The 15,894-nt window shown below is 41.9% G+C and overlaps 1 protein-coding gene across 3 annotated transcripts in view; it reads left to right on the plus strand.

Annotated features, from left to right (window-relative positions):
* PHF24 (PHD finger protein 24) overlaps positions 1-15,894 on the plus strand; it is a 197,998-nt gene that overhangs the window by 168,708 nt on the left and 13,396 nt on the right. Inside the window, exon 1 of one of the 3 annotated variants that reach the window (XM_078436724.2) lies at positions 7,949-8,119. The exons of 1 other annotated variant lie outside the window; for it this stretch is intronic. The gene's annotated coding sequence lies outside the window, so the exon portion shown is untranslated. Of the gene's footprint in view, positions 1-7,948; positions 8,120-8,695; positions 8,809-15,894 lie in introns of those variants that run through there. One more of the 3 variants, XM_078436723.2, reaches the window with a different exon arrangement.

Here is a 15,894-nt window from a genome sequence, read left to right on the forward strand (position 1 = left end):
AAATTAAAAAAAAAAATTAAAAAACCTACAGCTAACATAACTTAATGTTGAAAACATGAATACTTTTCCTGTAAGATTGGATGTCTGAGTTTACCACCCTTATTCAATATCATCCTGAAATCCTAGCCAGTACAATAATAAAAGAAAAAAAATTAAAAGCATACAGATTGGAAAGTAACAAATAAAACTGTTTCTATCCACAGATAATAGATTGTCTACATGAAAAACCTCAAGGAATCTACAAAAAAAATCCTAGAAGGGCGCCTGGGTGGCTCAGTCAGTTAAGCATCTGACTTTGGCTCAGGTCATGAACTCACAGTTCATGGGTTTGAGCCCCGCATCAGGCTCTGTGCTGACAACTCAGAGCCTGGAGCCTGCTATAGATCCTGTGTGTGTGTCTCTCCCTCTGCCATTCCCCTTCTGGTACTCTGTCTCTCTCTCAAAAATAAATAAAAACATTAAAAAAAAGTCCCTAGAACACATGAGTTTATCAAGGTCAGAGGATACAGAAACAATAAAAACGAATTGTATGTCCCTAAGCTAGCAATGAGTAATCAAAAATTAAAATTCTGAAAACTGCACAAGAAATATGAAATATGTAAGTATAACAAATATGTGCAGAATCTATATACTGAAAACACAAAACACCAATAAAAGAAATCAGAGGAAACCTAAATAAATTAAGAGATATACCATGTTAATAGGTTTGTAAGAGTTAATGTTCACAATTTTCCCCAAACTGATCTAAAGATTTAACACAATTACATTTAAAATTCCAACAGTATTTTTTTTGTACAAATCAATAACCTGACTCTAAAATGTATACAGAAAGGCAAAGGAACTAGAATATCCAAACCCATTTTGAAAAAGAATAAAGTTGGGGACTCACACTACCTGACTTTTAAGACTTACTATAAAGTTATACTAATAAAGATGACAACGTGCTAAAGACAAAAGGATGAAGACATAGATCAATAAAGGAGAATAGAGGGGCACCTGGGTGGCTCAGTCAGTTAAGCATCTAACTTCAGCTCAGGTCATGCTCTCACTGTTCCCGATTCCCAAGTTCAAGCCCCATGTTGGGCTCTGTGCTGGCAGCTCAGAGCCTGGAGCCTATTTCAGATTCTGCGTCTCCCTCTCTGTCTCTGCCTCTCCCCTATTCACGCTCTGTCTCTCTCAAAAATAAATAAACACTTAAAAAAAATTTTTTTAACTTTTTTTAATAATTTTTTAAGTGTTTATTTATTTTTGAGAGAGATACAGAGCATGAGCAGGGGAGGAGAAGAGAGAGAGGGAGACACAGAATCTGAAGCAGGCTCCAGGCTCTGAGCTGTCAGCACAGATCCTGATGCAGGGCTTGAATTCACAGACCGCGAGATCATGACCTGAGCTGAAGTTGGACGCTTAACTGACTGAGCCACTCAGGCACCCCTAAAAATTTTTTTTAAATAAAAAATAAAGCAGAATAAAGAGTCCAGAAATTGACCCACACAAAAATGGCCAATTGAGTTCTGACAAAGGTGAAAAGGTAATTCAAAGAAGAAAGCCTTTTCTATACAGGGTGCCAGAACAGTTAGACATCCATATATAAATGAATGAATGTCAATCCATTCCACATACCTTATACAAAAATTAATTCAAAATGGATGACAGACCTAAATGTAATCATAAAACTATAAACTTCTTTTCCTTCTTTCCTGTAAAACACAGGACAAACTCTTTTGTGATCTTGGGTTAGGCAAAAAGTTCTGAGATATGGCACCAAGAGTATACCTATAAAAGATAAAATTGATAAATTGGATTTTATCAAATTAAAAATTCTGCTCTGCAAAAGACACTGTTGAGAAAATGAAAGGATGAGCTATCAGTTGGGAGAAAATTTTTGTAAATCATTAACTAAAAAAGAACTTGTATCCAAAATATATAAAGAACTCTTGAAACTCAAACATAAGAAGACAACCCAATTTTTAAGACAGGCAAAAGACTTAAGCAGACACCTCATCAAAAATGTTAAATGGATGGCAAATAAGCATAGAAAAAAAAGCTCAGCATCACTAGTCAATGAGATACAGATACAAACTTATTATAATGGCCAAAAACAAAACAAAAAACTGACAATACCAAGTACTGGAGAGGATGTAGAACAACTGTAACACTCATACATTGCTGATGGGAATGCAAAAAGATATACCCATTTTGGAAAACACTTTGTAAGTTCCTTATCAAGTTAAACATACACTTACCATAACACCCAGCAATCATACACCTAGGTATTTACCCAGATGAAATGAAAACTTACCACAGAAAAACCTGTATGTAAATGTTTATAGTGACTTTATTCGTAGTCATCAAAAACTGGAAATAGCTAAACTGTCCCTCAACTGACTGGAAGCATGAGGAAAAGAAATGGAAAGAGAAGAACCAACATGCAGGAAGAACAGCGACTGACCAACATAGCCCTGGGGCCACAGCAGCAACAGTGGTGCTGCAACAGCAATTCCCAAGCGCTGTGCTGCATGGTTCTTTTGCTTTGTTTTTTGTTTTTGTTTTGTTTAATTGAGAGGAAATTCACATAACACGAATTTAAACATTTTAAGAGAACAATTCAGTGATTTACAGTATATTCACAATCTACAGAATGAGGCACGCCTGGGTGGCTCAGTCAGTTAAGCGACCAACTTCAGCTCAGGGCATGATCTCACAGTTCGTGAGTTGGGGCCCCATGTAGGGTTCTGTGCTGACAGCTCAGAGCCTGGAACCTGCTTTGGATTCTGCGTCTCCCTCTTTCTCTGCCCCTCCTCTGCTCGCTCGCTCTCTCTCTCTCTCTCTCTCTCTCTCAAAAATAAACATTAAAAAATTAAAAAAAAAACAATCTACAGATTGAGAGAAATATTTACAAATCAAATGTATGATAACAATCTAGTATCCAGAATACATAAAGAGTTCTTAGAACTCATCAACAACAAAAAGCAAACAAAAACTGGGCAAATGACTTAAACAGGCATTTCTCTAAAGACAACATAAGAATAGCCAACAAGCACATGGAAAGATGCTCAGCACTATTTGTCATGAGGGAGATCAAAACCACCATGAGGCACCACTTATATCCACTACAATGTCTATAACAAGAAAAAAAAGATAGAAAAATAATAGGTGTTGTTAAGGGTATAGAAAAAAAGGGAATTCTCATACAATTCCAGTGGGAATGTAAAATGGTTCAGCCGTTGTGGAAAACAGTTTGACAGTTCCTCAAAAAGTTAAACATAGAATTACCATGTGTTGCTTGGTTCTGAGTTTCAAATTCCTAGGATAGACTATAACAGCACCAAATTTAAGTTGGGTGTCTACTTCTGGATCAATTGGCAGCAGCAAGGTGATGAGGTGCCTAAGTCTGAAAAGGTGACTGGGATCTTATCTTTGTGTACTACAGGCACTCACAGCAAAGGGGAACTGTGTGCTAGGTAGTTGCCCCTAACAGATGTGTATTGTAAGCAAAAAGGGTGCACTGATTATCTTCCACTGGAGGTCACCCACCAGAATATGAAAAGGACAAAATAGGATTCAGTGGCATTCTGATTACTCCCCACCCCCTATAGTCTCCTCAATATCCCAACAGGGAGTTGTCTAAGGCCTAAGAGAAAATACACTCATTCTCATATTTATATTTTAAAATTTTGTTTGAACAGACAGAAAATCATATGCACTTTCATTCAGTCCTTTATCTAAAAGATAACACTTCTAAGTGTTTACGGTAGACTTCAACATACAACTATCTACCCGCTCAAAAACTTGAATGGGCTCCCTATCACCTACCCTATTAAAACATCTAAGTATTTAGAGTTCTTTATCAAATAGCCTTTCTCTGCCTTTCCAAACTCCTTATTAAACATTTGTTGAATAGACAATGTTTTCTACTCTCCAGACACTAACATGGATATGCTGACCATTATTTGTCAATCTTACTGACAGGAATTTATGGGCATAATGGCATCTAATTTCTAAACACAGACCATCCCAGAATATTTGTGGCATATGTTCGTCATAATTAAAAGATGAAGTAAAAAACAGCTGAAAACACAATCTCTATCTTGCAAGAGCAGTTCTGTGTTACAGGCCACTCTCCAGCAAACTTTGACTCTGTCTAGTCAGAGTCCTGGCTGCCCCCAGACTTACATTGTTCACTTCCACCCTGCTTTTTCTTTTTTAAAAATATATACTTATTACTGAAGTACTGTTGACATACAATGCTGTATTACCTTCAGGTGTACAATATAGTCATTTGACAATTGTATACATTATTCAATGCTCACCACAGTAAGTGTAGTCACCATCTGTCACCATATAATGTTATCACAATATTACTGACTATATTCTCCATGCTGTAATTTTAATCTCCATGATTTATTTTATTACTGGAAGTGTGTACCTCTTAATCCTCTTCACCTATTTTACCATCTGCCCACCCACCTACCCCTCTGGTAACCACCAGTTTGTTCGCTTCATTTACAAGTCTGTTATTTGTTTGTTGTTTATTCACTTATTTGGTTTTTTAGATTCCACATATAAGTGAAATCATATGGTATTTGTCTTTCTCTGACTTATTTCACTTAGCATAATACCCTCTAGGTATATCCATGCTGTCACAAATGACAAGATTACATTCTTTTCTATGGCTGAGTAATACTGTAGTGTGTGCATATATGTGTGCATGTGTGTGTGTGTATACACACACTACATCTTCTTTATCCATTCATCTACCAATGGGCACTTGGATTGCTTTCATATCTTGGCTATTATAAATAATGCTGCAATAAACATAGGTGTGCATATATCTTTTCAAATTAATGTTTTTGCTTTCTTTGGGTAAATATCTAGTAGTGGAATTACTGAATCATGTGGTATTTCTATTTTTAATTTTTTGAGGAGGCTCCATGCTGTTTTCCACAGTGGTTACACCAACACACATTCCCACTAACAATTTATTCAGGGTTCCCTTTTCTCTACACCCTTGCCAACACTTGTTGTTTCTTGTCTTTTGAATGCTAGTCATTTTAAACCAATTTGACAATAAATTTCATATTAAAAAAATTTTTTTAAATGAATACTAGTCATTTTAACCAGTCTGAGGTGCTATTTCAAAGAATGAAACTGGACCACTTTCTTGCACCATACACAAAACCAAATGCAAAATGTACTAAAGACCTAAATGTAAGACCTGAAACCATAAAAGTCCTAAAATAAAACATAGGGAGTAATCTCTGGGACATCGGTCTTAGCAACATACTTATGGATAAGTCTTCTCAGGCAAGGGAAATAAAGGCAAAAATAAACTATTGGGACTATACCAAAATAAAAGTTTTTTCACAGAAAGGGATCCATCAACAAAATAAAAAGACAACCTACTGAATAGGAGAAGATATTTGCAAATGATATATCTAAAGGGTTTAATATCCAAAATATATAAAGAACTTATACAATCAACACCAAAGACAAACAAACAAGTAATCCAACTAAAAATGGCTAGAGTGCTGTGCCTGGCTGGCTCAGTCAGTAGAGCATGCAACTCTTGATCTCAGGTCGTGAGTTCAAGCCCTATGTTGGGTGTGGAGCCCACTTAAAAATGGGCAGAGGACCTGAACGGACATTTTTCCAAGGAAGACATACAGATGGCTGACAAACATATGAAAAGATGTTTTAAAATCACTAATTGTCAGGGAAATGCAAACCACTTGCTGCTTCTTTTGCTATTCCATTGACCTTGAAATTTATATTGTGCATCATAATTCTATTCTGGCCCCCTCACTAGAGGAGATAAGGCAAACCATCTTCAAAAAGTTTGCACTGACTGGGGGTGCCTGGGTGGCTCAGTAGGTTAAGTGGTGGACTTTTGGTTTCGGTTCAGATCATGATCTCATGGTTAGTGAGTTCAAGGCCCTCATTGGGCTGTGCACTGGAAGTACAGAGCCTGCTTAGAACTCTCTCTCTCTCTCTCTCTCTCTCTCTCTCTCTCTCTCTCTCTCCCTCTCTCTCTCTCTGATCCTCCCCTGATTGTGCTCTCATTCTCTCTCAAAATAAACTTAAAAAATAAAAAGTTTGCACTGACTAACCTCTCCATACTCAAAACAATCCTTATAGTAAAAAGCTCTTTTCTGAAAATGAGAACCCTGCATGTAATTTTTTAAAAATAAAGGAATTTAGGAGCGCCTGCGTAGCTCAGTGGCTTGAGCGTCTGACTGGCTGAGGTCATGATCTCACAGTTCAAGGGTTTGAGCCACGCATCAGGCTCTGCGCTGACAGCTCAGAGCCTGGAGCCTGTTTCAGATTCTGTGTCTCCCTCCCTCTCTCTCTCTGCCCCTCCCCAGCTTGTGCTCTCTCAAATAAATAAACATTTAAAAGAAATAAAAGAATTTGATAAATTTTTATCCTGTTTGTAATACTTAAATATCAACAATAAATTAAATGACAATCGTGTGGGGTACCTGGGTGGCTCAGTTGGGTGGTTAAGTGACCAACTCTTGATACCGGTTCAGGTCATGATCTCAGTTTGTGAGACTGAGTCCCGCGTTGGGCTCTGCACTAACAACATGGAGCCTGCTTAGGATTCTCTCTCTCCCTTGCTGTCTGCCCCTTCCCCACTCACATGCTCTTTCTCTCTTTCAAAATAGATAAAAACTTTAAAAAAAAAATGACAATCATGTGTTTTCCCTAACCCAAGCTCCTCCCTTCATGAAGTAATCGGTCTCCCTCTTCCTTGGAACTCCCATTGCATTTCATTCCTCTACTGAGCACAACTCATTCTGTTTTATATTATGGTTTTCTGTCAATGCTTGCTTCCTCTGTGAGATTACAACTTCTTGAAGGAACGTACTGTGTCTTAATCTTATTTGCACCCCTTCCGGTTCTCAGCTCAATGCCCGACATACTGTAGGAGCACAAAATACATTTTTTTGAATGAAGGAATTAACCACCAGACATTTCTATGGTGATATTATTACAGCCTCTTCTTCCATATAAGCCTGTCAAACAGCCTGGAAATAAAAGTTACTGAAAACAGTTCAGACAACCATATATGTGAAACTGTTAGTATGATGTAATTGTAAAGAAGGTTTGGGGCTTCCAGACGATATGGAAACCTGTTTGTTCTTTTGTGTTACTTTCACAAGCAAAAAAGAATACTGGTTCCCCAGAAATAAGTACTAATTTTAAAATTCCATACATTAATGATTAGTATCCTTTCCCTTCTCATTGGCAGTACAGTAAAATAGTTAGAAACTTGGGGTCTGAAGTCAGAATTTAGAGACTTCAGTCTCATCTCCACTATATATTAGCTATGTGACCTTAGGCAAATTGTTTACTTTCTCTGTGCCTTATTCTCATCACCAGCAAAATGCAGAAACAACGTACAGTCCCTCAAAGGAATGGAATAAAAATTAATGACTTAATATAAAGTTTTTAGAATAGCATCTGGCACTTTGTTTAAAAGTGACAGCAATATATTGTACTATATCGACCTTATATTCCCTTTTGGTAAGTGCCATGATCTTAAGGACAAAACGAGTTCCCCCCCCCCCTTTTTTTAAATCCCCTATAGCACCTAGTACAGTGTAGGACAAATACTAGATGCTCAGAAAATGTGAATTGTATTTGAGATAGTATTTGAATGCACAAGAAAATGAAGGTATGTTAAAAATGTAAATGATGTTGGGATGAGCACTGGGTGTTGTATGGAAGCCAATTTGACAATAAAGTATATTTTTAAAAATGTAAATGAAATTACAGAAGGTGTTTGGCATATCATTTGCATAACTTCAATTATTTCTTTATAATTTGTTGCTAAGTGCTTTATGACTTGATCTTTTTCTTGCCCTCTTCAGAGTATACAGTTTGTTTGGTGTAATGCGTGTTATAGCTCTCAGGACTTCTGGCCTCCTGACAAGCTGGCTATTCTGATAGTCTGAGGGATGAGGCTTCTGCAGCAAAAAGTGGGTTACATTACAGTACTGCCTGCTGCTGGAGATGGAAGACCAATAACCTCTGAAAGCAGCGCGCAGGAAGAGTGGGGGCAGCAGGGCGCTTTGTGAAGGCTCATTGAGACACTCCGCAGTGGGGTACTGCGAAGGTGAGTGCCCTAACGCGCGGGTCGTCCCCCCGGACGCCTGACTGGGCAGCTGGGCTTGGCGAGAGAGGAGAGGGCCCCCGGCCGAGGCCGCTTGGATGAGTCATTCTCACCTCCCCAGGCAGGTGCGGGCTGCAGGACGCTTCGCCTCGGCGGGCGGGCAGGAGCCACGAGCCGCCGCGGAGCCCCCTTCCGAGACGCCTCCTCCGGCCGGCACTGACCTTGCCGTTGGCTGCCCGGCTGCCGAAGACCCGGCGCCGCAGAGCGGGGAGCTGGTCGGGGGCGCCCACTGGCACCCGGACCCACAGGTCGTCGGAGCCGGGCGCCGCCTTCCTGCGGTCCCTCAGCGCCTCATTCCTGCGCGAGGTCGCCAAGCTAAGCTGCGAGGGCCGTGCCTCGAGGCGCGGGAGGGCGGAGCGCGACGCGCGCCCACCGGCCCGCGGAGGTCTTCTGGCGCGGGCGCACGCGCCGCAGCCGCACGGGGCGGGAGACAGGGAGGGTGGGTGTGCTGGGGAGCGCGCGCCGCCGCCGCCGCCGCCGCCGCCGCCGCCTCAGCCTGCTGCTCCGCCTGCGCCGCCTGCTCCCGGCGCTCGGCCCCAGCACGCCGGCTCCCGAGTGGCCATGGGCGGCGCGGGGTCCGCGGTGTAGAGTCCGCCGACCCCGGACCCGCGTCCCGCACCGTGACGGTCCCGGTAAGCGGGGGCGGGGGCGGCGGGGACACGGCAGGCACCCTACGGGACGGGTCTGCGGGCCGCGGACAACCCTCCGGGGACTCTGAGGTGTTGTGTGGGAGCCGCCCCTAAGGGAGTCCCTGTGTAAGTAGATAACCCCCCGAGTGTCCCTGCCTCTGCCCCTTGGGAAAGTTCCGGAGGCGTGCAGGGAGCCGCCCCCATGGAGGACCCCTGTGTGAACGGAGACTCCCAGGGCTGTCTCTGCATTTGCTGCCATGGGGAGGCACAGCGTGGACGCACTGCCTACCCACAGAGACCTTCTGTATAACTACCGGAGGCCAAGGGTGGTCTCTGGTGGTGTCTCAGTGGAAGACCGTTTGAGAACACAGGGGAGCCTCAGGAGCCTGCGCGGTGGGGATGGACCCCACAGAGGACCGCTGTATAAAGGAATACCTTAGACTGTGCCCTGGAACTGCCTGGAATGAACCTCTGACTGGAAGGAGAGGATCCTGCTGCGGGATCTAGGCCAGGAGTAACTTCCCATATGCCCAAAGGACTTTAGCCTTGACCTTTTTAGGGCTCGGTGTGCCCTAAATTGTGCCCCTCCAAGGTGATCGAGAGGCTGGGGCCCTGTGGGGCTGCTGCCTTTGTCCATTCCTTCCCCGACCCCATTAGAAAATGTATTTTCCGTGGTAGCCCAGGTTGTCTCGAAGCTGGATATTTGTGGAGGCAGGAACTTCTATTAGAGCAAAGGACATAAGGGAAGGGAGGACAAGTGAGCCCTCTGAAGCTAAGATAGGAGACTTGGGGCCCTGGGCTTGACTATCCATAAGCAAGCAGTAAGACAGGTAGAATAATTGATGCTGGCAGGTCCTGGAAGAGAAAGTCCTTTGAAGGAAGGAAGAAAAGATATGTAGGATTATTGAGCACCCATATACCAAGTACAATGCCAGAGGTGTTTAACATCTCATGTAATCCTTACAACAGCATTATGCAATTATCCCCTTTTCAACGTTAGGCACTTTAGACTCAGAGAGGTTTAGCAATTTGCCCAAGGTCACAAAGCTTGGAATCCTGAGATCGGTTTTCGAAATTTATTTGGGAAAAAGTGTCAAGGAGAGGCAGAAGCAAGAATGTATATTTGTTAAGTTGCATTAAGATACCAGGCATAGTATATGGTATATGCAATAGTAAAAAAAAAAAATATATGCAATAGTATATGCAATATATATGCAATAGTACATGGTCGGTAAATGTGATGCCTAAATAAGTGAATGAGGAGTGTTTAATTGGGGATGAGACTGCTGCAGGAACTGATTTCCCCAGATTTCAGGGTGTGGCTTCCTTCACTGGCAACCCCACTGTAAGGAGGCCTCTGGTTGTCTCTGGACTTAATTGAGGCTGGGAAGAAGCCTCTGGGTGTGGTCTTTGATAGGATTTGGCTGGGGAACAAGAGGAATGCTTCAGAGGATGGTGTTCTAAGACTACCCTCCCAGCTTGCAGAATCCTTGGGGGAGAGGTGGGAGAGACAGGGTCACTTTTAGGAAACATGATTCATAGTGGCTTTGTGGCCCTCTGACTACATGCACCAACAGACTTTGGTCCACAGATAACATGCAGGACACTTTTTTCCCCAAAGTGCTTCTGCATGAGGATGAGGAGGGCAGAAAAGGTGCAGAGCCAAGGAAGGTTTATTGGGAGTCCATTTTCTGGGGAGGATAAAGGGTCTGTACCTAACACAGTGATGCACCCTCATCTCACCCCTTTGGCTGTGTTAGTGCTTTCATTCCACCTGAATCCCAAGGGTGCAAATTTGGGACCAAGGATAGAGTCTGGTTTCTTGTCCAAAAATGGGATAGTGAGGGAAGTAAGCAATGTATTCATCAGAGAACCATTCTGAAAGAGTTTTCCTGTTCCCCTATTATCCTTCTTCCACATAGCCAAACCTAGTGACATCCTCCCTTAATAGAAGTGGCTGTCTTCGGCTCCTGGGGTTACTTAGGAAAGATCAGGCTTGTGAGAAAACAAAACAAGCTGATTTTCCAATTGTTAGCTTTTCTTTTTAAACTCAGTGGTTGCCTGATGCATGGGTGTGGCACCTCAGGCACAGCTCCCTCAATGGAGTAAATTCTGACAAAGGTTTACATTGGTTCATCACTTCTCCATTACAAAGTGTTTAAAATCCCCCTTTCAGTTTACACCCCTCTCATCAGCTTAACACACCAAAATAAATAGGGTTGTGTGTGTGTGTGTGTGTGTGTGTGTATTTTTAATATTTATTTATTTTGGGGAGAGTGCAAGCTGGGGAGGGGCAGAGAGAGGGGGACAGAGGATCCAAAGCCAGCTCAGAGCTGACAGCAGTGAGCCCGATATGGGGCTTGAACTCATAAACTGTGAGATCAGGACCTGAGGTGAAGTCAAACACTCAACTGACTGACCCACCCAGATGCCCATTTTTTTTTTTTTTTTTTAAGAAAATCAAAAGGAGGGGCGCCTGGGTGGCTCATTCAGTTAAGCATCTGACTCTTGATTTCGGCCCAGGTCATGATCTCATTGTTCATGAGTTCAAGGCCCTCATTGGGCTCTGCACTGATGGTGCTTGGGATTCTCTTTCCTCTCTCTGCCCTCCCCACATTCTCTTTTAAAATAAATAAACTTAAAAAAAAAAAAAGAAGAAGAAGAGGAAGGAGCAAGCCTGGAAATATGACCTTTGCTCCAATTCAGAATATGTCATTGGGTTTTTTTTCCTTACATTCTTCTTGGTATCACACCCTCTCATGTCCCTGGAAAAATTGCTAGGTGGCTTCAGGTGCTCCCCACATATTGCACTTTGAATATCATCTCCCTGATGTCCAGCATTGGGTAAACATAAAGATTACAAAAATCCTAAGAGTACTAACTCTCTGCTAAACACAACATGAGTAAAATCATTCCAGAATGGATGTGAAGGATGTCACCTGGTGGCCTTAATCTACTCGTTAAAAAAAAAAAAAAGCTCTCTCCAAAGGGAAATAAAATGGGAGAGAACTTCACGTGCATGTACTGATATACCTGGGTTTTACTTATGGACTTTAATCTTCCACATCTCTGATCATATTCTTAGCCTTTAATCTTCCACATCTTCTCTGATCATGTTCTTAGTTTTCTTCTTCCTACATTTGCCATATTTTTGACAGTGCTTCCTTTTCCTCAAACATGAATAGGACTTTCCTCAGCCCATTTCCCATACTCCCTCTATTTTTTCCAGTACACCTGTTCCTAAGTGGATCATGTTTATGCAAATAATTTCATTTGTCTTTAGTTACAGAATCTTTATCTTCTAGTCCCACCTGCTTTTCTCCAACAATGCTCTTGGTTTCTGCTGTCTTCATTTCCCAGATTGATTTATTCATTCCTGATGGGAATATCATTATCCATTCCACCCTGAGTGTTAATGACCAAGTTCTGACAGGAATTGCTTACCAGCTTTGGACCAAGAAACCAAGACCGTCAGTTTATAGATGGAGACATGATTACTTTTTCCATTATAACATCCCTCTCCAATTCCCTCAGAGATTCATATATATTTACTAAGTGCAACCTACTTGCCAGGCACTATGCTAGATATGTATGACAGTTGCTTGCCCTTGAGGAGTTACATAGAATCAGTCTGCATGTCTCTAATCATTTACTATAGAGTAAGAAAAGTAAGGGGAAATTATAGCTTTACAGAGTACCTATAGGTTATGTGCCTCCTCTGGCAGCTACACTGTTAACCTCCCTGACCTTACCCTCCCCAAATTACTTTTGCCCATACGCTTTGAGTGAACTGCCCACACTCTTAGCTTCTTATGATAATGACAATACCTTATATTTGGATAACTTGTTATAGTTAGAGCCCTTTTACATACATGATTCTATTTGTTTTTGATGAATGTTTCATCTTCCTGGGGTCTTCTTACTAAAGCAACAGTGTGTGGGGTGCCTGGCTCACTTTCTCTTTTTCCTGTTTTTTTTTTTTTTTTTCCTTTTTGGAGTCTCCTAATCAAATTTATGGGTCTCCCAGAGGGAAAGCGCCAGTGATTCACTACAGTCACCACCTACCAGCTCTTAGGCTATGGAGAAGAGTTTCCTGATGGGTCCAAAAGCCAAGCAACATGCTCACTGGTCAGTTCTGTAACTTATCAGGGCTATCCTACCACCTGACCTCAGAAAATTAAATTATCTGGGTTTTTTGCCTCCTGAAATCCAAATACATATTCCCTTCTAAACAAATATTTTAAGCATACTGTCTCAAACAAGTTTTGTGGGGCTGATTCATATGTGAAGGCAGTTTTGCTTGCCTATTTCTATCCAGCAACCAGCTGGCTTCATACCTCCTGAGCTATGATGGAGTCCCCATATAGCAATCCATGCCTTGGCATGTGCTTTTACCTCTTCCTGGAATTCTTTTTTTTTTTTTTTTTTTCCTTAGCCACTCGGGTAACTCCCACTCATATTTCAAAATTTAGCTCAAGCAACACCTTTTTTTTAAATCCTACACTCATGCCCCCTACACACACATATACACTGCATTCTCACAGGCTGAGTGAGATTCCGTTTGTTCATTCTACCAACAGTTATTAAGTGCCTGATTTGTGCCTGACACATACTAGGCTGCACTCAGCAAATATTTGTAGAATCGATAAACAAGTAAATATAATTAAGGTGTAATAAGTTTATTAAATGGGGTTGAATCTGTGCTTCAGGGGCCTACAGCAGAGAACAGGAGTGCTTCTCCATCTTGCTGAAAAGCTCTGCTTGCTAAGTGCAGTCACACCAGCCAGTCACTAATGATGTGCTATTTCTTAACTGTTGCTCTGCTTCTGTGGGAAGCCAGCACTGTGGCTTTTCATGAAGACTCATCCCAAGCCCCCAGAGGCTAAGGATCATGCCATAATTGTGTTCTCATGTATATTAGAGCTTTGATGGCTTTTAGTAAATATTAAAAACAGGACCTCCTTCATGTATCACTCTCTTGAGCAGAGTTCAGGAAGACAGTTTTTATTCACTCTTTAGGCCTTCTGCTGCTCGGAAACCCCAAAGGAGCCCTGTGCAGTTGAGGCTGACTATGTCCCTCTGGACTGACTGAAGCCAGTGCTGCTGTGCTGGATAAATAGAATGAAAGAAGAGAGGGAGGTACCAGGTATACCCTTTCAGAGTCTGCAGATATGAAAACTAAAAGTAATCTGTAAATTACAGCTAGTCAACAGGAATGGTTGATTATGAACAGGCTCCCAGAGCACTGTCATGAGACACTGCATTCCTAAAGCAAAACTCTTTGATGGCTTTTGTTTAAAGTCTTGAGATTGATGTTGATGTCCGCAGTGAGCTTAGAGTCTGTGCTATGCATTTTGCATTTTTTAGACCCTGGTTCTGCTGATTTTCCATACCCTTGTGGCTAATTACCTTCTATGTTAAGTATGTGACTTTCCCTGAGGCTCTCAATCTTTGGGCACATGCTTCCTGGAACCAACTGTCAACCACCTTGAAATTTTTCACTCTCATGTGCAGATGCTGCACATGCTAAATTTCTCCAGCCCAAATCCAGTGGGGAAGATATACATTTTCAAGCTTCCTACTTGTGCCCTTAGGGCAACAGCCCTGTGGGCCAGGCCACAGTGCCACAGGACACACCATAAATGCAGGAGACCATTGATCTTGATAATATTCTCTCTTTTCTTACTGTGGTTATACAAACTGGCTAAATTCCAAAATTCTATAGCTCTCCCCTGTGGTCAGAGAAATTACCCATAACTACTATATGGTTACTTGTTCTCATCCCTGCTACCCCTGAACCACCACCATTCAGGGTCCACCTCTGGAGAAGCAGAGTAGATATGATGAGATGAGCGGATGACTCTGTAGTTTTTAGAACTGAGTTCTGAAGATTTAGTTGTCTCTCTGGACAATGTTGAGGAAGAGAAAGGGTACTGACACCATGATCTCAAACAAACTTCTTATGTTGTTCAGTCATCTCTGCAACATTTATTTAACAAAGATTTATAGAACCCATGCTCTGTGGAAGACCATGGGAACCATATAAATTTTTTTCTCTTTTGATATCACTGGAAACCTGAAATTCCTTTTTCCACCTGTTCAACCCACTTTCTGGTTATTTTCCTTTGTCCCTCCACTCAGAGGTTTTCTTTGCCTTTTTGCAACCTAGGAAAGCCCTCATAACCTCTAAGCAATCACTTTTAGATGCTTTTGAGCTTTTTTCAAACAGTTGCCAGCCCTATATCAAGAATCAGATGAAAGAAATAAAAAGCATCCAGATTGGTAAAGAAGTAAAACTTACACTATTTGCACATGACATGATATTATATATAGAAAACCCTGAAGATTCCACCAAAAAACTACTATAACTGATAAATGAATTCAGTAAAGTCACAGGATACAAAATTAATTTTAAAAAAAGAATCAGGGGCCCCTGGGTGGCTCAGTGGGTTAAGCGGGCGACTTCAGCTCAGGTCATGATCTCATGGTCTGTGAGTTCGAGCCCTGCATCGGGGCTTTGTGCTGACAGCTCAGATCCTGGAGCCTGCTTCCAATTCTGTGTCTCCCTCTCTCTCTGCCCCTCCCCTGCATGCGTGCGCTCTCTCTTTCCCTCTCTCAAAAATAATAAACATTAAAAAATTTTTCATAAAAATAAAAAAAGAATCCGATGAAAGCAAGTACAGTAAATGTACCTTACATTTAGCATGCCAAATGAGGAGACTCCTGCCTATTATTAGGAGGGCTATTTCCCAGTCTTCTCATAGGTACAAATCTTTATAGAGAGCTTGGGAAGTGGTTCCCTAGCTGCCTTCCCCTTCCTTACTTCTCCACCAGCTCCTTCTATGAAGCAACCCTTCCTCCTCTTACTCTCACTACTTTGCCCTTATAAATATTATCACTGTGTTCTAAGCATGTGCTCTGCAGAGAATGGGTGTGTCTCGTACACACACCAAGCTGCCCACATATGTCTTACTGCCTGACAAATACATCTAGACCAACTTCTCTTACCCAAAGAAGGATTTTGGTTTTGTCATCTGTTTTCATTTCCTCCAGATCATATAGCCAAACAGCTCTATTCTACCTTCTTGT

Source organism: Panthera onca, chromosome D4 (assembly GCF_046562875.1).
Source record: "Panthera onca isolate mPanOnc1 chromosome D4, mPanOnc1 haplotype 2, whole genome shotgun sequence".
NCBI lineage: Eukaryota > Metazoa > Chordata > Mammalia > Carnivora > Felidae > Panthera > Panthera onca.